We start from the raw sequence: 5,347 nt of genomic DNA on the forward strand, positions 1-5,347 counted from the left end.
TTACTGTTTAAAGTGTCTGTAGTTTAAGTATTTCAGAAATTTCCCCATGCTGACTACTAAACTGATTTCAAATTAAATCTTGATTGATACTACCATTGAAATTTTTAGTTGCATCTTAAGTGACCCATGTTATTTATTGCTGGGTTTTGATGTGCTCAGACTCCACCTACCAGGACAGGTAAGTACTTAAGCCTCAGAGCATGCCTGGGGGAAGCATGCTTTCTGTATTTTTACATGTGGTGTACTCTTGTCTGTCTTAGAAATTACATATGAGTACACCCGTGTTTTTTCTACAGTTCCTGCTAATGTAGTTTTTGATTAATGAGAAATGAAAATGTCTGATTTGACTATTTCTAAGTGCAGCAAAGTAACTCACACCATTTTTCCCTAAATAAGGTAACTTGACACAAGTAACTACAATCTCCTGTGGTGCTTACGGGGAATTTTTTTTTTTCAAAATCTCACCATAAATGTAATGCTGCACATTTCTTTTGGAGAGCCTTTGTGTTAAGTCATCACTGTGTAGAGGTGGTAAATACTTATAATAATTATATATATAAATATTTGTAACCTCACCTGCAAGCCAATTTGCTTTTTCAGTGATCTATTTTTGAATTGTGAAGAGTGTGCAAGTATTATGGAGGAATACTTGATTTAGATATTAGGCCACCTGAAATCCTAATAGCAGTCAACTCTGAAGAGTGCTGGGTATTGCAGTCATTTAGCTGTTGCCTTTTGTGTAGCCTTTTGTGTAGGAGAGTAGAAAATATGACAACATGGCGAGGAAAGAGGGGAAACTTGAGTTTGGTGTCTTGACCTCTTCTTTATGGCTTTACAATTTTATTCTACATTTTAAAAATCAGCATGATGTAAACTAGATTATTGTACCTGTAAGTATCAGCTTGGATCCAGAAGTTAGCATGGGTTGGTTGAAAAATGTGTTAAGCCTGCAGCTGTTTGAGCAGTGTCTCTCCTAGCTATGGAAGCTTAACTAGATCTCTAAATACTCCTCCATGTTAAGGCTAGGATCAAGATTCATACTTGCATTGCTTTTAAGGTGTAATCTCCCCTTGTGCCTTACAAGCTGGTCATTCATCTATTTGTTTTCTACTTGTAGGTCTCTTGCCTTACAAAAGAAAGATGCATCTTGTAATCTCTTCCCAGACAATTTAACAGGAACTGTATCAGTGTTCTAGAAACTGGCGAGAGTTTTAGCATGAGACTTTGCTTGCAGTAGTTAAGAAAATTGAGATGCTACCCAAATTTCTGCAAGTGGTGAGTTTTTTTTCTCTTTGTCTATGCCTCCTTTTTTGGAGAGAATTAAGTTGCTTCTACTCAGCTAAGATATAAGCCCTTCCGCTTAGGATCTCAATACTTTATTTCCATTGCTGCACTGATTTCATCCAAGATGACTTCAGGATCTTTGAATTTGAAGCATTCATTATTTGACTGATACCTAAAATACATAATTTGCTACTTTATACTAACAGTTCTCAACTGTAAAGTGTGTTAAGTGATACCTTAAAGTTGGATGATGGATTTGAGGGAGTGGGGTGACAACTGTTGATTAGAATGGACAAAATTATTCCATAGGCTTAGGAGGAACTTCAAATGGAGTGAGTCTTTGGGTCCCCTTTGTAGCTAATGTTTCATCAAATTAATTTTCCTAGATCAGTGAAGTATGGAAATAACTGCAGGGGTTCTGATGGCTGCCCATGCCTGGTGACACACACACACAGACTCATTCCAAACTGAGTGGAGATTGCATTGGTTTGTTTCAGAATCTCAGAAACGAAGACCACGGCTTTAGGCAGTTCTGGAGAAAGATGCCTCCTGATTTACACATCCCTGCTCAGAGACCTTTACATTTCCTTTACATTCACCAGCAGTGTGCTGCCTACTGTTCACAAGTACTTGATTGCAGTAGCGTATGTCTTTCCCTATTTCTAAGAACCTTCTTGAAATGTTGACTGTGGTGATTGATACAGTTTATAAAAAGACAAAAAAATTATCCCTCATCCCTAAAGACAGACCACTTTAAATGAAAGATCAGTGAAAGCCTGGACTTGAAATGTAGTTGATGTTCCACAGTCCAGATGATAACTGGTTACTAATGGTGTTGGAGAGTCAGTTGATTAAGGAAAAGCAGTTGGAGTTTAGGCAGATAAGTCCTGTTCTGAAACTAATATTGAGAAGTTTGAAAAAACTTTGAGGATGGTAAAGTGACATCAGGTGAAAAGTATTCCAGGGTGTTTAAAAACATCTTTTGTGAATAAAGGCTGTTCTACATAATAGGCAAGATCTCTCTCTAATCTTCTTTCAGTGCATGAACTGTATAACTTTTTAGTGTTTTGAGTGGAATCAGTAGAGGAGGTTTAGTGCCTCCTTTATGAGTAGTCAAAATGGCATGGAATGTTTCAGGTGATGATTGACATTGCACAAGAGTCGCAAGGTTTTGACTTGCTCAATGATACTAATGCTATTTTTATTTCTGCTGGAAACATCCTGGTGTGTTTTTAATCTTTTATGGGACTGAATGATGTTCTTGGTTTATAGTTGTGCTGAAGAATACATACAACTTCTCTCACATTCTACCTATCTCTGGAGCTAGAACTTAAATCTTTTTGCTCTGAGAAATGTTGACAAATACTATGTGGAGTTTTGTTTGTGTTTTTGTTTTGTTTAGGGTTGAAATTGCCAGGTAGCCAGTAGAGTAGTAAGAAATACTGGTACTAATCCTTCCAATTTACACACAGGGAATAACTGCCATATATGCACAGTCTTAGGTGTATTGCAGCCCAAATTCACTGGGCTTTTTATATATGATTTTTTTTTTTTGCCACACAGTATAACTGTAGGATGATTAGTATCATACTTGTGTAGTACTTTGCTTGTTTTCATGCTATGTGAAGGATTGAAATCTTGAAACAAGCCTGTAGATTCTCTTGCTTTGGCTTTTCCTGTTTTCTTAAAGTTAAGAATGTGTGAAATCAGTTTTCAGCTTGCTGAATAGTAGCTTTACATTTTCTTGCTGTTGTCTATCAGACTTTTACAAAAAAAAAGAAGCTTTTCTTTAAATGTATTTTTCTGCTTTTAGAATGTCTTCTACTCTTTCTAAGTAGCCCTGAAATGGAGGATCCAGAGTTTTTCTTCAATTGGTTATCCTTCTACTAACAGAAGTCCTCACCGACTCAGCTTTTAAGATTGTAGGGAGAAACTTTATTGTAAGGAATGCCCCTAGCCATCTGGGACTTGGATCTCTCCTAGCCTTGGTAAATCTCACATCCTCTTGAGTCAAAAGCCTGCAGTGCAGTCCCTCAAATCATGTGAGAGTATTAGAATTTTACATTGAGTTTGTTAGCAGTGAAGTTTTTTCTGAGTTAAGTATAAAAATGAGTAACATACCATCTGTTCAATTTTTTAAGTTAATTTCTAAAATTGTGTCAAGTCTTTAGGTTTACAATAGTGTACTTCCCTTTAAAATTAAGTCCTGCAGCTCAATTCAAACATTTGCCTGGTTTAAAGTACAGACAGCTGATGAATAAGCCTTTCTGTATAAATTAAAAGGTGTATAAACTGAAGTCCAACATCTAACACAAAAGAGCTTCCGATCTTACTCTCCAAATCTAAGCTTTCCTCATCCCATCCTTTGGTACTTCAAAGCTAATGCTGACAGGAAAAGGAGTAAATACCCAGAGGGTAAAGTTGAGTATCAAAATCTGAGGCAAAAACAAAAGAGAAGACTTCCTAACAAGACCCCACAACCCCTTACTATCCAGTGATTCTGATTTAAAACAAAGCCCTCTCTGTATGCAGAAGTGTGGTTGAGGTTTTTTTGTGGGTTTGAAGTTTTTTCATGATTTGAAGATTACCAAGTGTTATGGGAGAACAAGGAGTAAGTAACATGCTTGCCTTTCTGGTCCCCTGCAGGTGAAACATTTGGGTATTTGCAACCAGTGTGCCTGTTCTTTTTATGGAGACTTACCATCTTCATTCCTATTTACCCTGGACATCTTCCTTATGGACTCTAGAACATGTGTTCCAAACTGTTGCTGTGTTTGTAGAGTTCTTTATATACCCAAAGCTGTGAAGGTAAGTCAACAATGTTGGGAGTTTTTGTGGGTCATCAAAAAAGCTAAGGATGGATAACATGGTGGCAGGAGCAATGTGTGTATTGTGAATAAACACAACCTACTGTGTACATAAGTGAATATTAGTCGAAGATTTTGAAGAGCAGAACAGCTGTATGGACTTGGGAAAAGAGCCACAAGTGTTAACATGCCCCACTTAAAAAAGAACATCTTATTTAATGTATAGTCCTTTTCAATCTTCTCACTTCAGACAGGTCCTAAGATAGATGTCCTTCATCCCCTCATCCAGATCACTGATAATGACATTAAACAGAACTGGTCCCAATATGCCCTGGACTCCAATACTGGGGAGCACCACTTGTGACCAGGTGCCAACTGGATTTAACTCCATTCACCACCACTTTCTGGGCCCAGCCATCCAGCCAGTTTTTACCCAGCAAAGACTGAACCTGTCCAAGTCATGAAGAGCCAGTTTTTTCTCAAGGAAAGTTCCTCCAAATGTACCTGTAAATCAGTCTTCCTCTTTTCACACTGAAACACATTGGAGCCTGTTTGAATTTCTTAGAACATAGCTAAGATAAGCTAATTAGCTACTATATATGTGGGAATGGACATTTAACAGTTGCCTTAACATCAGAGTTGGGGTCAAGCAGTGCTGAATGTCCTACAATATTACTCCTTAGAGCTTCTTATCTGGGCCTGTTCTCCATAGGTATCATGGGGATACTAGAGTCATTGGGATGGAGTAAAGTCTATGGCCTGTCCCTCTTCTCACCCTGCAGATGTCTGCTGAGTGGATTTTGTATTTCTGGTCAGATTTTGTATTTCTCCCTGACTTTCCATAATACTATATGTAGGATTTTGGGTCAGGCCAGGTTGCAGGCCAGTGTTGTAGCATTTCGTAAGAGAAAGACTATGCAGGATCCCTAGGGTAACCCAGTTCTGAATCTGACTGACTGAACACCCTCTTGGTAAAAACACAAGTGCTGTGTGAAAAGGGTATATAGAAAGGATGGTGCCTTCCTACTTTTGTGTCCAGTCCCTAAATACTGCATTATAAATGTGTTTCAGTGAAGGGTTTATTTCTGCAACTGAAATTTGCACTTTTTGAAGTATAAAGATTTCTATGTATTTCTATATAAATGCTTCGATAAATATATTAGCAACAAAAGGAGGGATAAGGAGAATCTCCATCTTCTGTTGGATGTAGGAAGAAACAGTAACAAATTATGAGGGAAAGGCTGAGGTACTTAATG

Source organism: Corvus cornix, chromosome 8 (assembly GCF_000738735.6).
Source record: "Corvus cornix cornix isolate S_Up_H32 chromosome 8, ASM73873v5, whole genome shotgun sequence".
Taxonomy (NCBI): Eukaryota; Metazoa; Chordata; class Aves; order Passeriformes; family Corvidae; genus Corvus; species Corvus cornix.